This window comes from Ambystoma mexicanum, chromosome 5q, assembly GCF_040938575.1.
Source record: "Ambystoma mexicanum isolate Mex_15411 chromosome 5q, UKY_AmexF1_1, whole genome shotgun sequence".
NCBI classification, from domain to species: Eukaryota; Metazoa; Chordata; class Amphibia; order Caudata; family Ambystomatidae; genus Ambystoma; species Ambystoma mexicanum.
Genome location: NC_090933.1, coordinates 89,630,121 through 89,649,061, shown reverse-complemented (window position 1 = coordinate 89,649,061; position 18,941 = coordinate 89,630,121).

Here is an 18,941-nt window from a genome sequence, read left to right as displayed (position 1 = left end):
GATATAGTGATCCCACATATGTGCCCAGCGCAGCCCCCACAGCCACCCCACGACCAACTGCACCACCACCATATGAGTGCCCCAGACAGCATGGACAGGTAAGCACCCCAGCAGTAGATATTGAAAAGTTAACAGAGGACCTAGACTCCAGACTCTCAATGGCCAGAGATGAATTGTCTAGAATAAGAGACATATGTGAGCAGAGTGGAACAAGTGTTGCATGAACAGAACAAACACCTAGGGCACAGACACTCGACAAGTCGTCTGAAGAAGGGTGAAAGAAGGGGGAAATACTATTTAGAATTCAGGAAGAACCAACTCGAATAATAGAACTGGGGCCACAGGAACTGGAAGAAGACACAGGTGAAGAGGGAATGGCTAACGGGGGCATGGAAGAACTGTGGTGTGATATTGTGGATGAGGAACGGGAAAGTGGGAGGTTGGGTGTGGCGACAGGGGGAAGATCAGGTAGAGGAGACGAGACACCCTTGGGGAGGAGCATGGAAGAGGAGTGGACGGGAAGGTTAAGGAATAGAATGGGAAGAATGGCAACGTTAGGGAAGAAAGGATTGAAGGTGAGTACTGGCAAAATGACAAAGAGCAAACTACAACTCCCATTGATACACAGGGGAGCTGGGAGGCCAAATTACATACCCTGGGCACAGATGGACAAAGCTAATTTGTTGAAGTCCTTGCCCCCGCTATCAGGAGGGGCAAGTAAGTGGATATATGCGTTTGAGGAGCATACCGCGGGAGTGCCATAAGCGGTAGGTGATGTCAAAAGCTTGCTGGTATCGGCAGTGGGTGACCAGGCAGATAGAGTGTCGGCAAAATCTGGTTTCCCGGGAGTAACATTGGATTGTGATCGCCATGATGGAGCATCTTTTAACACTGTGCGTGCAAGGGTATGAGATGCATTGAGAGAAACGTTTCCAGACACACCAGACTTACAGTCAGTGATGCAGTGCACCATAAATGAGGGGGAGGATGCTATGGATTTCATTTTTCAGGTGCAGGAGATGCGGAGAGCCGAAACGGGCACGCCCTGGACCAGTCAACATCCAAATTTTACTTTATAATAAAGAGAGGGGTCCCAAAAGAGGTACAGAAAGCACTTGACAAAATAGCAGGGATCGAAGCAAAAGGGTGGCCAGAAATACAAAGCATAATAGTGCACCACTGCAAAAGAATAAAGGAAAGGGAGAAAGAAATTGCACAAAAAAGGTTGGCAGATGAGGCGAAGTTAGTACAAACGAAGCTGGTGAACGTCGCTGCAGATGTGGCAGCACTCCCCCAAGACAGGCAAGGGGAGGAGGAGGAGGGACTGGTAGCAGTACAGGGGAGGATGGCAGCAAATTGGGCAGGAAACGGGCAGCCACAGTGGAACGGACAGGAGCAGTACGGAAGACCGCAGTGGCAAGTGTGGGCCCCTGCGGAGGTTGAGGTGGGTACAGAGGACGCAGAGGGGGGTAGACAGGGGCACGGGGGATATGGCGGATATGGAGGGCAAGGTCTTAGAGGGGGACAAGGGACTTGTTGGAATTGCGGTAGGTGGAGACATTTCTCACGGGAATGCAGAAGCATGCCAAATAATGTGTATCAAGACGATCAATCCTATGGTCATCCACACCCGGGAAGCCCATATGGATTACCCATGGGAGGGGCACAAGGGCAACCAGAGTAAGGGTATGTAGAGCAATGAAGAGAACCACCTCATAACATACAACAGCATCCACAAAGCCGCGAGCATATGCAATACACACAGGGCAACCCTTTTGCAACAACAGCTAGCGGCACACCTGCACCGTACAGAGGAGTGGCAGTGGTATTGGGTAATGTCTTTAGCCAAGGGGGGAACATGAGACATCCAGCATAGGACAGCCCACAGGGAACACTTGCGTGTCCTGTACTATCTACGACCTACAATGCAGCAGAGGAACCATTGATAGGGGCGCAGATAGGGAATAAGCGGTTCATATTTATGGTGGACTTGGGAGCTGAAAAATCATGTTTACGTGAAGGCCAGTTTCCGCTAGCTAATCGTAAATTGGAGACGCATGGGTTCTCTGGGGCTGTCGCAGAAGTTCCTCACACAGAAGATTTAGATGTCAACATGGGGGGTAAGACAGTGAGGGCAACCCTACTGTACTACGAACAGTCCCCGATGAACTTACTGGGAAGGGACCTCCTCAGTAAGCTTAATATGACTATCTCCTTTACGGTTTACGGAGAGAGGGATAGTTTGTTCAACTCCAGTGATCTGTCCCATGCGCGTAATGCTGGTGGTGCATGCACGAGCAACAACACCAGAAGTGCGTGGCATGCCGGTAGATCCTGATGTGTTCATTCAAGGGCTAAAAACATTGGCACGGGTGGTCCCAGAGTTGAAAAAGCTAGAATGGCGAGTACCCGCAAAGTTCATCTTCCGACCAATAGCCCGCTCAGAGATTGTGCCCGGGACAGTGATGTCCTTAGATTTGCATGCAGTTCATCTCAGCCAAAAGAATAGCCGTCATTGCAATGGATTTACAAGGTAGCGGGCGCCCCTCTCTCGCAAGAACAGACATGATAACCTGTTCAGTGGTTATTAACCACTTGAGAGTTCGCAGCCACTGCTTTTACTCACTGTGCCTTTCACAGATGGGAAATATCCATTTGCACATCAGTCTTTGTCCTGCCCAGGGGCAGTCCAGCACCGAAATACAATGGCAACTCCAATCTGAACGAGAGTACCACCAGCAACCCCATACACGTGTTTCACCCTTGTTGGGGATCATCAGTGAGGTGAAGCTGATGCCTCTCTAAGCACAGTGAGAGGGAGACCACGTCTGGTTGCCCCCAGGAGACCTAGGGTTACCAATCCCAGGTTCCTTAAAAAATAGTTTTACAAGGTAGCGGGCGCCCCTCTCTCGCAAGAACAGACATGATAACCTGTTCAGTGGTTATTAACCACTTGAGAGTTCGCAGCCACTGCTTTTACTCACTGTGCCTTTCACAGATGGGAAATATCCATTTGCATATCAGTCTTTGTCCTGCCCAGGAGCAGTCCAGCACCGAAATACAATGGCAATTCCAATCTGAACGAGAGTACCACCAGCAACCCCATACACGTGTTTCACCCTTGTTGGGGATCATCAGTGAGGTGAAGCTGATGCCTCTCTAAGCACAGTGAGAGGGAGACCACGTCTGATTGGAATTGCCATTGTATTTCGGTGCTGGACTGCCCCTGGGCAGGACAAAGACTGATATGCAAATGGATATTTCCCGTCTGTGAAAGGCACAGTGAGTAAAAGCAGTGGCTGCGAACTCTCAAGTGGTTAATAACCACTGAACAGGTTATCATGTCTGTTCTTGCGAGAGAGGGGCGCCCGCTACCTTTGTAAAAAAAAAAAAAGTCATTGCAATGGACATACATGGCTGTGAGTGGCGCATGGTATTGTGCATCAATGCTTACATTGCATTGCGCGATCTATCAGATGAAGACCTTTTCTCAGACTCAGAAAGTGACGGTGAGATAATAATGGAGATAGCCATACCATGCGACATCATGATACAAGAAAGACAAGTGCCAGTACAACTAATGGCAGTGGTAGGAGCACCTCCTTCCTTTTTTGATGATGACATGAAAACAGTGGCCAGTAATTTGTGGACCACATGCCCCCATGATGTGGGATTATTGCATGGCGTCACGCCAGTTAAAATAAAACTTAAACCTGGAGCCATTCTACCAAGGGTAAAGCAATACTCCTTGTCCCGAGAAGCAGAAGAAGGGATAAAAGAAACAATAAGTGCATTATTAGCACAAGGGACAATAGTGCCCTCAAATTCGCCATTTAATACTTGCATTTACCCAATCAAAAAAGCAAAGGGTGGAGGATGATCCAAGACCTACGCCCCCTCAATGACGTCATCCAAAAAGAATTCCCTTTGGTCCCTAACCCAGCATCCCAAAGAATTCTTCACATTTCACAGTAGTGAATTTGAAAAATGCCTTCTTCACCATCCCACTGGCAGAAGAGTGCAGATATCTGACAGCATTCACATTGGGGGGAAAGAGATACGAGCATTGCAGATTACCCCAGGGGTACTGTGAAAGTCCCAGCATATTTAACCGCATCCTGCACGAAGATCTAGGGAACATGACAGCAGAGAGCATGATTATTCAATACGTAGACAATTTACTCATCTGCGGAAAGAATGAGGAAGAATGCAGAAAAGACTCCATTGCTCTTTTGACATTGCTGGCCCATAAAGGCTACAAGGTTGACAGAAGAAAACTGCAGTAATGCCAACGAGAAGTGTTGTATTTGGGACAGCTAATCTCAGATGGTAAGAAAATAATACCAGACAGAGTAGCTGCCATCACAGCTGCAAGAAGGCCAAACACAGTGAAGGAGATGCAAACATTTCTTGGCATGTGTAATTACTGCCGAGCATGGATATTAGATTATGCAGCATACACAAGACCATTATTACAGGCCCTTAAGGAGGCCCAACGAGAAAACACAGAAATACAATGGTCCGCAGAGTTAGGTGACACATTTACATCACTACCTACTGAAGAAGCTACAAAGGATCCAAAACACAGCAGCCAGACTACTCCTCAAACTATCCAGAAGAGACCACATCACCCCGGCCCTAAAAACACTACACTGGCTCCCAGTAAAACAGCGCATCATCTTCAAAACAATGTGCATAACGCACAGGGCAATCAGCGGACAAGGAGCAGAATTCCTACAAAAGAAAATAACAATCTACAAGCCAACGAGACCGCTCAGGTCAACCAATGAAATCCGGCTGGAACAAAAACCTTACATCAAGAAGAAACTCGGAGGAACCGCTTTCTACCACCTAGCCGCGAAAACCTGGAACAGCATCCCAAAAATAATAAGGAACACCAAAGATCACCTCAAATTCAGAAAATTACTAAAAACCTGGCTCTTCAAAACCAGAGACTAAAACCGAAACAACAATAAGACAAATGACTCAACAAAAAGGACCTTGACACAGGGGTCCACCTGCGAGACCCAGGGAGACGGAGGCAACGACTCCAGCCAACCCTCACCATCCCCCATCACCCGTACAGCCACAACTAGGTACCACGAGCTGTGGAACGGACAAGACACAACTAATCACCACACAAACGGAAGTATGGACACTAGCAGCTGCGCTACTCATGTGGGGGGGTGAGGAGCATGCAAAGTTATTAAGGGAGCGGGCGGAGGGGACAGCTAAATCCTCAAACGGCCTCGAATGGAGAAAAAAAAAAAAAAAACGAGCACGTACCTCCTGAGGCACAGGGTGTACAAGCATCCCGTCGTGTAAGATTACACGAGCCCAACCGGCTCAATCCAGGATAGAGATGCCAACTAACCAATACCACTAACAACTTCCTTCTCTGCATACACCTCTCAAACTCCAAACCAAACACAACCACAAACCTCCAGCACAGCAAACCGCACGAACTTCACTACACTGCAACAACAAAACAAAAACACACATAGACTCGCACATCAGCACACGACGACTACCGGCCGCATACACCCCAGGCCCAGCCGACGGAACCACCGGGCTGAGGCTGCCAACAGCACATCACTGCAATCTTGCACTTTTCCAGCCTCCACCCACTAACCCACCCCTCCCTCCCTCTTTCAGAGCCGCCAGAGCGCCAGGGGACCACTCCGGTGGTGATAGTGCGCGGTACAAATGACCTTTAACATTAACATTAACATTAACTCAAGGAGCTCATCTCAAGCGCACCCGTACTCGCGAACCCAGATTACGAATGCAAGTTTTACCTGCTCTCCCACTGTAAGGGGATCCTCATGACAGCAGTATTGACACAAAAAACGTCCCTGGGGCACAAGCCTCTTGAATACGCAGACGCAAGTAATGCAAGGACATTTCGCTTGCGAGCAATCTCTCGCAGCCGCAGCATTCGCCATTGAAAAAAGTGCAACAATAGTGATGAGATGCTCTGTGACACTATTTGTGGAACATTCCCTATTCGCTATATTGGAAAGATCAAAAAGCACACTGACAACACAAAGAGCAACCGCCTATGAAATAATATTATCCAGTGCAAACATCCACGTCGTTCGATGCAAAACAATAAACCCAGCAAGATTCATTACAGAACCATGCACATTCACGGACATGCAGGCACACGACTGTACTACTTACAAGGGGGAGGAGGGAGAAAGCACTGTTGTAAGTGAGAACGCCCTAAACGAAGGAGAGGTTTTCTTCATAGACGGGTCAGCATCAATAAACCCGAACACAGGAGAAAAATATGTGGGGGTAGCTGTTGTGAGGATGGAAGAAGGTGAGTACGAAGTGATAGTACAGCATCGCCTGCCATCTCATTATTCAGCCTAGGCAGCAGAACTCATAGCACTCATTGAAGCATTACATGCAGCAAAAGGGTGCACAGTCACCATTTACACAGACTCAGCTTATATGACCACTACCGTACATGGTGGGTTGGCAAGGTGGGGATGGACAGGGTTCCACAGAGCAGATGGGTCACCAGTACAACATGCAGAACTCCTAAAGGAACTCATTGAGGCTTTAAAAGAGCCTACCATGGTAGCCATAGTGAAGTGCCAGACCCATACATCCAATACAGATGTTATCCCTTTAGGCAACGCAGCAGCAGACACTGCAGCCAAGGAAGCCTCTTATTTAGTGAAAGAACAAACAGGTGAGTACCTAATGCACCAACGTGTAGAGGAAGATCTCCCAGATGGCTACAACACCATGCCTGTGTCACAAATACTAGAGTTACAAGAAGGAGCAAGTGAGGAAGAGAAAGGGCTGTGGGAAAAGAGAGGATGCAGCCAGCCCGCAACAGATCTCTTGTGGCGTCCGAACAACACTGGGAAGGTGGTAATGCCACTCAAACTCTTAGAAATAGCATTCCAGCAACTACACTTCCCAGCGCACAATGCAAAACACCATTTTGCAGCAGAGATACAAGAGGACTGGTTTGTGCCAGGCCTACAGGAACATATATCAAAGCTGGCAATGGAATGTACGTGTCAAATATATAACTCAGGAATGACCCTAAAGACACTGCGAGGAACAATACCCAAACCAGTAGGGCCCTTCAGAGAACTGCATATAGACTATGCAGACATGGGATAAAGGTGTAATGGGGCGCGGTACATGATAGTGGTAGTTTGTCTATTCTCCAGATGGGTTGAAGCAGGATAGTATTCCCATGCTGGGGAATTTGTGATGTAATTCGCTCGGATAATGGCACACATCTTGTCAATGAACTTTTCAAAGAAGTCACAGCTCTGTTAGGAATTAAGCATAAACTATGCTCGATTTATCATCCACAAAGCAATGGCGTGGTTGAGAAAATCAATGGCCTCCTAAAGGGGAGATTTTCAAAACTACGTTTCTCCCTTAAAAAGAACTGGGTGCATTGTCTGCCTCTGGCTTTGTTCGAGCTGAGATATCAGCCGAGCAAGGACCACCATCTGTCACTCCACGAGATTGTGACTGGGAGGCTCATGCACACAGCACACTCTCCACTCCGCAGACATTCAGATGCCCACAAAAGCGCTACAATATTAGAAGAATTTAATGACTAATGACTATCTGACAAAACTCACCAGAGCAGCCCGCATGATATCAAGACAGCTTGCACCACCATTTACACGAGAAGAAGGAAATGAGGCAGTCCAATTTGTAGAAGAAAACCCCCAAGGCCAGTTATTGCCAGGTGAGATGATATATGTGCAAAGCTTCGTACGTAGGTGGAATGCCCCAAGGTTTCATGGTCCATATGAGGTGGTGTACTGCACACCGACAGCTGTAAAAGTTAAGGGCCTGAGATATTGGATACATTTGACAGACGTACGCAAAGCATATGACAGTGTCAGAGAGGAACAAGAAGAAGGGGTACAAACCGCAGCAGACATCTTACACTAAAAAAAAAACAAAAACAAGAAACACCTATGTTATACATGGGTAAAGGTTAACGAATGATAAACAAGAAAATTAATTGATGCTCAATTATGTCTGTACCAAACAGAAAATGTAAATATGGTTCAATTGTAAATATGAAATCTCTCTCTCTCTCTCTCTCTCTCTCTCTCTCTCTCTCTCTCTCTCTCTCTCTCTCTCTCTCTTCTCCCCTTATCTCTCTCTCCTTCTATCCCTCTTTTATTGTATAGTAAAATGATAACTTTAGCTGTTTGAATATGCTTAATGCACTTTTATGTTTTAACATATAGGAATAACCATGGCAATGAACGGGCAGTTAGAAATGAAAACAGTGTATTTGACTTACGGAGATTTTCATATGAATGTGGCTTGTTTGTATGCACTGTTTTATTTTTTGCCATGATATTTGGTCTCATCATCTACCGGTTCCTAGCATTCATCTCTATCGAGATGAATGAGGGTGGGGAAGGAATGGGACTAATATGGGAAATGGTATCAGAATGGTTAAAGAGGGGGCCTATTTAATATGGGATGGTTTCCGTCTTATATGGGGCTATGATACTGACCCTACACACGTACAGCATCCAAGTGACACCACCAACAGCCCGATCACAAGTCCAGCTGCACCCTCAAATGCCTCAGAATATCATGTTTATGGTCTAAATGATCGTAACCCTTCTGTCATATCATGGTTGTACGACACTACTGCCACAATGCCCACACCAGATGTTACCCCAACTGCAGAAACTAGACCACCTGGGCGTAGGAAGGAAGCGAATGAAGAAATGGCACAGAGGTTTTTGTGGCTATATGATGAATGGGAAAAGGGGGGTGCAGGGAAAATGGGTACGATGTTGCAAGCAGCAAGAGAAGCAAAGGGTTACCTTAAAAGCAGTAGGAGAAGGAGGGAGGTGCGAAGGAAAAAATATGACGAATATTCTGGCCTGGGCCTAGACACAATAGAAGACCCTAGACACCCACATCAGTCAAATAAATGGTACGCAGACATGAGCTCCACTGCAAAACAGACAACCAACGAGAGTTGTTATGTCTGTTCCCTGATTCCCCATGCCTCAGGCACACCTAAAGTCCTGCTGCCTAAAGAACTGCCTCTTGCAGATGCCCAGTGTCTCCTTCATCTCACTCTGTGCAGAATTAGGAACACCTTCCAGGCACACAAAGTATCTTTTGAAATGCTGCAAAACGAGAAAACCTGCTACTCAAGAACAAAAGCAGTAATATGTTTGAAAGAACCTTTTTTCGCGATTAAGGGGACATTATTTTTGGACAATAATTGGAAAGATGAAGTAATATCATGCAAGGCTGAAGCACTGCGAGGTTTGACGGCAGAAAAGCTACAGTGGATCGAGAAAACCTGCACACCAGTTTGGAAGGAGCACATCATGAAACTGACCTGGGTAACCGCCATAGAAAAACCGTTCAAACTGCAGAAAGAAATACCATACGATCTGTGTTTCCATGTCGAAGGGAAAAACTCCATGGGTGTAAACAAGAACTGCAACCGAACACTCTTTATTCCAGAAATGAAGAAAGGAACAGCTGCACTTATGGGCACTTATTGGGTCTGCGGTGAACAGGCGTACTTGCACCTCCCCCGATCCTGGAAGGGCACATGTTCCTTGACAACTTTGCCTTCAGCATTAATGGTCATTCCTGAGAGCCACATCACGGGAGGAAGAAAAGTGCCAGTTGCCCATCGTGAACAAAACACCCAGCCAACAGAAGAACCACAATTGTATGCCCTGTCTCCAGGCAATGTGCAAGATGTGTTATCAAGGTGGCGAAGATCATCCAACTACATATCCAAAGCCTCCTCAGAGCTGTTGGCACAGACTCCAGACAAGTACCGGCTGTTCAATTCTGCAGAAACATTCTTTGCCTCCCTTATCCCGAGCATCCAGGTGCGAGCAAACACAAAATGGCTCCAGATCACGCGCTGGGAGCTAATCCAGCTGGCCAACGACACTGAAGAAGGGTTTAACGTGATCAAGGTGGAGCTAAGGGCCCTGCGGCTAATGACCATGCAGAACAGGTATGTCCTAGACCTGTTAACGGCGATGGATGGCAGTGTTTGCCAAAACATCGGGAGTGCCTGTTGCACATTCGTGTCTTCTGAAGACGCAGACAACAGTACGCTATCACATGTTATTGCAGCGGTGCACAACCTGGAGGAGAGAATGAAAAACGAAGGTGGAGCAGACGCCAGCACCTGGTTTGAGAACCTTTTTTCCTGGGTACCATCATTGCTTGGACTAACGGTCAAAATGCTGATGCCTATCATGGTATTTTTACTCTTGATATTTTGTGTGTGGCAGCTGGGTCTTCGGTGTTGTGCAAATGCAGTGCCAAAGGGTGCAATGATGATGGTGACAATGGGCAACACTAGAGGAGTGGCACAAATCATGCAAGAAGCTCAAGTACAAACAGGTCAGGACCCAGAGCCAAAGTATAGAATGGTGCCTTTATACTATGATGGGGACATAGTAGATAGGTTATATCATACCACAATAAAGGAGCCCCAAGAACAGGAGTGGTATACAGAGATATGGGTGGACTTGGAAGGAGATGGGGGATGTATATATATGACCTGCACACCAGATGAATACGCTAGGAGGGGGGAAAGCCTTCGGGGGGTATGTAGAGCCTGGATGCCCATAAAAGGCACACCAGCGTGGGATGAGGCTGTTGCGAATGAGAAAGAGCACCAGAGGTTGGGCGAGTTACAGTATTTGTTACTTAAGTAACGAAAGGGGGGAAATGTATGGGAGGATAGGTCTATAGGACCCCCTCCCCGACATACCCCACCAGCGTGAGGTTCGTGGCTCGTCAGAAGCCCCCCATGCACCTATGCTCGGGTGGCTGCTGATTGACACACAGGGCCAATCAGATTGTATTGTAACATACCATGGACACCATTTTGAAAGCTTCAAGACTCCATTTTAGATAGAAGCAACCAAAACCCCAATGAAACAGCCTGCCTGCGAAAGCTGCAGCTTGGCCCCCGCTCACTGTGCACAGGGAGCCATGCACTCCCCCTGCGCCTCCCCCTCATGGCAGATCCGCTGAAGGCCCGTTCTCATGAGCAACCAGACACAAACGAGTATCAGAACAAACACTGTATCATTCACCTTCCGCAGTACATCACTGTCCCCGAAGTGACCTGACTCGTGGTTCAAGTCTGGAAAATAACAGGAATCATCCCAATTGAACAGACCCCGGCCTGGCATCTAACCCCTAACATTTAAAATATGGTCTTGATAACCTTCCTGTATAAACCCCTGCCCACGTCCCCCAAATGAAGCATTAACTGCATACCAAAGCTTGATGATTCACAGAGTTGTTTTGTAAATTGTAACATGGGTGTGGGGAAAGGGATGAAGCTCATAGTGCTGATAAAGCAAGGATCATGGGTGTAATTTTAGGGGGGACGGGGGTGTTTGTCCCCCCCCAACTTTCATGGCACACCATTTTGTCCCCTTTCAGATGTCATGTCCCCCCCAACATTTTCATAAACGTTACTCCACTGGCAAGGATGACCCCAGCCGTTGTAAGACACCATGTGCCTTGAAGACTCAATGAAAGGGCTTGATAGAGCCCACCTACTGCTAACTAATGATTGCTGCTAATGTACAAAGAAAGGCGAAAAAGCATTACTAAAAATACTTGTGTGCCGTACAGTAGAGCACGTTTAAGTGTTATGAACAAGAATGCAAATGTACAATCACATATGAACGTATTGCTTCTATGCTCCTGAGTACACAACCCAACTTGATGCTACGTCACGTGTTATCCATCTGTCGCCTTTTGAATTACCAATATGAGTTCAACTAATGTTATGTGATATATGTGAGACCGCCAGACTCTCATAGATACGTATGAAGAAGTACATGAATGTATAACCAATAGAAGCCTGTAATAATCCTAATGTTAATAACTTTATTAACTGTCCCCTCGAATGGTGTACTGTGCAGCCCAGGCACCGAGAATCGCGCAGAACCACAAGGCCATCGCCACCTCCTCCCACCAAGGCCCGCCAGGGCTTGCTGGTGCGTGGGCAGCGCAGCCTTACCTCCGCTCACTCTGTTGGACCTGCTTCAAGTATTCACCTCCCCCATGTCCGAGGCCGCCATGGTCGGCCAAATTAATTATTTACAACCTGGTCCTAAACCCCACCGCCTCAATGGGCCAGAGGTGCACCTTTCGCTGATCCAGTAGTACTCCAGTTCACCACAAGTTAATGGGCCTTGGAGATAGGTAGTCAACCCTGTTCTAACATATCATAAAGTAATTCCTCACCACATCTAACAGAACGGAACGACAAGGCAGCTCACCTGTGCCCTCAGACCAAACACCCAGGTTTGTGACACCCGGTCAACAAGTCAACAGGTCAAAAGTAACAGTGCACTGATGTATTGGTGAAGCTTCACATTGCATATTGTTTCTCCGGTCTCCTATTATTTCTTAGAGTAACATATTGTAGGATTTACAGGACAACTGGAATCGTCTTAAGGATGAGTGTTTTGTGTGTGTGTGGCCACAAGGGCAAAGTGTTAGTGCAGCCATCAATCATCGATGCTGACTGCGCCTGGCCTGGCAGCTCCACCCCAACGAGCCCAGCTGACCCATCCACCCCATGTTGGCACCACACGGATGTCCACCAATCCTGAAGGGGCTCATCACTACATCACCTATAGCTTAGTCGACGCCACCCAACCGTGAGACTATGTGCCCCCTATATCGTGTAGGATTTGTGACGTGATTTTGTAATAAATATGACTGTCTTTGCTATTGTCAGACAGAGCGCTCTTGGAGCTTGCAGAGTCCTTTGCATGCCCTTTGTTGGTTAGATAAAAACCCTTTCCATCACCCGCACTTGGTCTTGGTCTCATTCCCTCCTGGGGTGTGTCCTTTATTGCCTCTCATTGTGGGGAGGGTGCTGCCTTTTGGGGATGCTTGCTTTCAGTATCCATGGCACAGCACAAGAATGAACACAACACTTTGGAGGGAGTTCTCGTTTGTAATTGCAGACACCTCACTTGGGACTTAGCCCCTCACCCTTTCTGCTGCAGAGCATTACAGACAGGACCTTTAATAGCTGTACTACCCGGATGCACGGCCACAGGTCTTCTCAGAAGGCAATGATAATAATACATTCCGATTAGAATTCTGAAGCTTAAGGAGATCGGAACACACACTTTACAGCACAACATTTCTCTGTCAGGTAGGCAATTGGAAATGCAAAAAAATGTTGGTGGGAAGAGCAGCAAAAGAATGCAAACTTGTTCTCAAAAACTGGGAAACAACGCAAATTGGGGGCACCAATTCCAGAAAAGCAGCACTGCAAATAAAAATAAAAATGCTTAATCTGTGCTTTGAATTGCAGAATATACCTGCCTGCATAAAGTCTAGGCAACCCTTTTCCCAATAAAGGAGAGATGTGTAAATTGCCAGGAATGAGTATAAGCAACAATGGCATGTACTAGTAACTAGCAATGGGAACCTTCAGCCCGGAAGCTAGAACCTTTTTTTTTTGCTACCAATGCGGCCATTATGATGTCCTTTGCGATTCTGAATTATGTAGCGGCTGTTCCTGCAGTACATTTAATCCGACAGTACAGCCGCTTAGCAGGGCCTACACACATGAATGCAATTGTACCCAAGCCAGGCTTATCCACTCCAGGCCTCAAGCATGTAGTGTAGACCAAAGATGCATTTAATATAATATCAATGATCTTATTAGGAGGTGGTTTGCAATTGTTTTAACAAGGTGGCACTTACAAAACTTATTTTGTATAGTGCTGTATTGTTTTAATCGGACACTACCAGCACTTCTCGGAAAGAGCAGGGACCCGAAACAGGAGGATACACGCGCTTTTATTTCAGTTTGAAGCCGTGGGGTGAAACTATATCAACTCCAGGCTTGTCCGTGAATGCACCTTCCCCCAGCAGCCAGGCTCCCTATTAGGTTTCAGGCCCTGGCTACAGTTCGCTATAAACACTGGAGGAGCGAGCAGGACGTCACCAATACAGAGAGCTGCCTTGTGGTTCGTGTGCTTGGGCCGGTCACCTTCATGCTGTCCAGGGCCGCCGGCCGCCGCTCGTTCCTTCAGGTAAGGCCTTCTCCCTGCTTCTTCTCCCTGCTACCAGGAGCCAGGCGTCTACTGCTGGGGATTTGACTATCTGCCCTGCCATAGGACTCGAAATGTGCGACGTGACAAGGTGTGTAATACAGAACTCTGTCCACATTTAAAACGCTGCCACTTGTTATTCAGACGAGACCCCAACTGACGCTGCTAGCGCCCGGCCCGGCAAACTCACAGAAAGAGGATACATGCAACATGTGTCCTGTTTAATATTCATAAAGAGACATCTTTGCTCACATGAGCCCGCAATGGAGGGACACTCCCTCTCCATTACTTGTAGCAGGCGTGCTATAGTGTGTTTTCGGCGAATTCTTCGCTGTATAAATACTGTGTGCCATACGTTCTGCCCTGTCCATGCAATGCGTGTGGTAGTCGCTGTATCCCGTGTGTGGTTGTCTCTATTCTGTGTTACCTGCACTGTACCTAATTTTTGTGTTGTGCGTTTTCTTGCATATATTCCTGCATCACCATGAAGTAAGTAACCTGTGAGTTATTAATTGTAGTGTGTGTTACTAGCATATAGAAAGCAAACAAAAATATAGGTTACAAAGAATAACACACACGATAAGTCTGGGACAGAGAAAGAGCAGGATTTCACTTCAGAGTCTCACTCACTGTCATCCCGAGCCTCGGAAGCCAACAGCACGTGTCACTGCCTGCTGCTGTTGGCTTGTTCTGAAGGTGAGGAGGAGGCTGCAAGCTGCGCAGCAGCGCACTGCGCACTCTGGCCCAGTGGGCTGGCACGTGCCGCATTCCATGGGGCTGGGGTAGGGGAACGCACAAGCAAGAGTTGTTGTCAACAACTCTTGCTTGTGGTCCTGCGTCATTCTCCTCCCCCTCCCTCATTGTTGTTGTTCAGAGACAGAATCATCGTGGGAATCGAAACCACGGCCCGTGCCTGCTTCACAGATCACAGCAGGGGAGTTGCTAGGTCTGGAAAAGACCCGGGGCTAAGCTGATGTCGGTACTGTTGGGACTGGGGGCTAGCTAGTCTTTTGGCTGTGGCTCCTGAGATTCTATCCCGGGCTACAACCAAAAGATCAGGGGCTATAGTCCCCTTAGCCCCCCCCTTAGCAACGCCCCTGGATCACAGTGTCAAGATTCAGGAACAGGGGCCGGGGCTGCACGCACATACAAAAAAAAAAACACACACGCACTTCTGGGGGCCCGGTTTGCCCCCCCATAGAGACGTCCCTGCCTGAGCTATCTTATTGGGCCTTGAACAGACACTTCAAGACACGGCTCCTCTCTCAAGGCCTGACCCTGGTCTGAGACAGCCCCCTTGACATTATTACTCACTTGACATTACTGCTCTTACCACCATCTTGAACCCGCAGCCGACGCCTTGATGCTTACGGTTTAGAGCGCTTCTAGAAATGTATAAATAAATAAATAAATAAATAAATAAAGGACTCTAAGATGGTGGGCTCAACTACTGCCAGAGTTATGAGGCGTCAACAGCCATTGCTTCCACTGCCGATGTTTCAGAATAGCTATACCCCGCTGGATATCTGGGACTGTCTGCATTTCTTTTTGCAGTGCCATGTCAGGCATAAATTGCCCTGGCAGCATGAGTTCCCCCGAACAGTTCCTTTTCATACTGTAGGGCTCTATCCTTGTATGTGAGCAAACTGTAACTTCCTCTGGTGACCCTGTGCAAGGCGTCACCATAGGAAGTGACAGGCCTCACCCACGACACGGTTTATTTATTTATTTATGCAATGTTTGTCAGATACCCGTATCTGAAAAACATTGTATGAATACATATATATATATATACAGGCATCCGACAAACATTGCATGAATAAATAAATACCCCTATTAACATTGGAACTATCCCACACGGTTGCTTATAGCAACATAAGTCACCCTGTTTGAATAGTACCCAACGGGGAGTTTTTGTTTATAAAATGGGATGCAAATTGTGCACTTTAAAGAATATTTACTGAGCAACACTGGTCAAAACTAATTTCCGCATAGTGAAGTAACTCATCACCAGTGCCATGGAAGTGGTTTCAATTGGAATTGATATATAGTTTGGAAAAAAAGCAGCATGAACTATAATTTTGGACATTTCCTATGATCGGGCGTCAACTGCCAGCTCCACCCCCTAAACCCCGCTTCCTCGGGCACTGCCGCCCCCAAACTCCGCCCCCACCCCGGCCCTTACGAGATCCCCCCCAATTTTTTTCCATTTCCATCACTGATCCCAACTATACCCTTCTTATTCTACCCTGCCATGGTGCCCATGTCATGTGGCCCTATTACTGCTTCATCGTGCTGTGCAGAGCCAGGTGCACGCCATACGAACGCCAGCACATGCATGCATAGAAGGAGCCCCATCTGTGCCCTCTCAGGTATACACGACTCTAGCGTGGTCATTTAGCTAGCTGTCATTGCCGGTCTGCCATCCCCCGGAGGTTCGACGTTCCTCCCACAATTCCCTGCCTGTTATGTAGGAACCCAACAGTGCACTGCTGGTCTCCAGCCGTGTAAGTCGCCAGCAGCTGGGTTATACATTGGCTGGAGAAGCACAGGCGCTTGAGCTTCCTCCACCGGTGCCTGCCACTGCCTTAGGACTCTTGTAGACGGTGGTTTAACTTGTCTAAAACATAAACCTTTTATATGGAGTAAATGAGAAGATATAGAACGATTTGTTTTAAAGCAAATGGTTAAGGTTTGCTGTGCCCCAGACCCATGTAGAGTGTGATTCCCGCAGAATAACATTTCCAGTGCTACAGTACCCCCATCCCAGTAGATGGTTCTTCCTTTAGCAGTGCTTGTAACTGCTCTAAGACTTCAGCCAATGGGCATCATCGCGAGTTGAGCGGTAACGCTGGCGGTATTACAGCCGGCGGAATTAGCCCTACCGCCAAACCCCCCGGCGTACAAGCACCGGATCACGGGTTTGGCAGTAATGGAATTCCCCATTCCCCACTGAGCCCATTCAGGAATGCCCCATTACTCATTGGGCTCAATGGGGAATTTTTGTGCTCTTACCGCTGGCGGATTTCCTGCCGGCGGTAAGAAATTTCTCCTCGGATTTCTCCTCAGCTCAGAGCTGGGGAGAAATCCGCCGAAGCCCTGATTTGACAGACCCTTAAATCCGGCGGTAATAGCGCGACCGCCGGATTTAAGGATAGCTTGTGTAAGTGTTTGGTTGTACTTGTCTACCAGGAAGGTAGGATCGATGACCGCAGTCTGCGGGTGGAGTAGCTCATCCAGCAGTAGGGCAAAATGTGGGTTTTGGTAATGTTTTTGGAACCCCCAGTGGCAGTGGAGGGAGGGGTGGAGCCACAGAGGGGGTGAGATTAAACACTGGTACAGTCAATAGGATAATATTGTGATCAGTCCGGGGGCAAGGCTGATTGGAGGTGAGGGCAATGTTGCAGTTTAGATCAGCAAGCCAATCGATGATTCTGCCTTTGGAATGTGTGGGGCTGAGTATACGTTGTGTGAAGCCTAGCGCATAAGGAGAGTTGGTAGCGATAAGGATTTAAAATCTGACTCATCGTTGAAGCCCAGGTTGAGGTTACCAAGGAGTATGGTCTTGGAAGAGGGTTTGGAGTTGGAGAGGAGGTTCAGAATATCCTCTTTGAAAGAGAGGAAAGGGCCAGGAGCACGATAGACCAGATGTGTGTTACCGTGGAGGTATAAGAGAGGCTCAATTTGGTAGTCAGGAGTTTGCCTCAAGAGAATGAAGAGTTTCACATTTCTCTAAGCGGTATTTAGTCTCTTGCAATGAGGGCGACCCCATCGCCTCTGGAATCCAATTTGTCTTTGCGATAGATAGAAAATTTAGGTCGTATGGCTAGGGATAAGGATGGGTCAGAGGCAGCGTGAAGCCATGTTTCGGATGTGGCTAAAACATCAAGGTTCTTGGCCATAATGAGGTCAGCAATGTCAAGTGGGTGGTGATAGATCTAGCATTCACTAATGCACCCTTTAAAGGTGGTGCAGCAGGTTTAGCAATAGGCTTACATGATTTGGACTTGAGGTGAGGAAGAAGGTGGCTAGAGTGGCTACTCCCTGCAATGGTGGAGGAGTCCCCTGAGGGGATGTGGTGCACAAAAAGTAGAGCGCAAGAAAGTACAGCAGTATTAACTGATTGTGTTTCTGCAGGTGTGGAGATGGGTGGCAAACTGCTAGCAGTGTGCCTTCTAATCATGCTAGGGGTGTCATGTTTGTATAGTTTAGAAAATGCCTTTGAGGAGGAGCGGAGCAGAAAGTCAGCTGTTTTGGAAGAGGGGCAGGCTCTAGGTGGCGGTGAATGAGCGTGCAGTAGCGTTTAACCATTAGCACGAGGTGCCGGGAGGGTGCACAGGAGTTTGGTTACAGGAGTCAAAGACTCAACTGTGTTGGGTGAGCAAGCAACTGTTGGTTGGGTAGAGACTACTAGCATAGGTGTCTGGTAATTACTGGTGTAGAGGGTATTGGCTAGTCGCTTAGGCTGTAGGGAAGGGAGAGAGGGGATGTTTGAGCCTGGGAGTTCACTCACCAGCCTGATAGTGGAGCCAGGGGGACAGGTGGCATGATCGTGCTTAAGGTGAGTGTGCACCGAGAGGTGCATTCATCTCACAAGACCTGAACATAGCAACATAGTGTAGATAGGCACGCTTTTAGGTTTGGAGACAAGGCGTGCATCCCTGGGCATCACAGGAGTAGTCTGAGTACTGCTGAGGTGCACAGAGAGGCATGTAAGTCTTGCCAGGCCTGCGCAAGGCACCTGCATGCCATGGGAAGAGTAGATACGCCCGTTATTTGTTGATGGGGTCGTTGGGGCAGGGGGGCTTGTGCCGGGCTGGTATGAGCAGGGAAGCA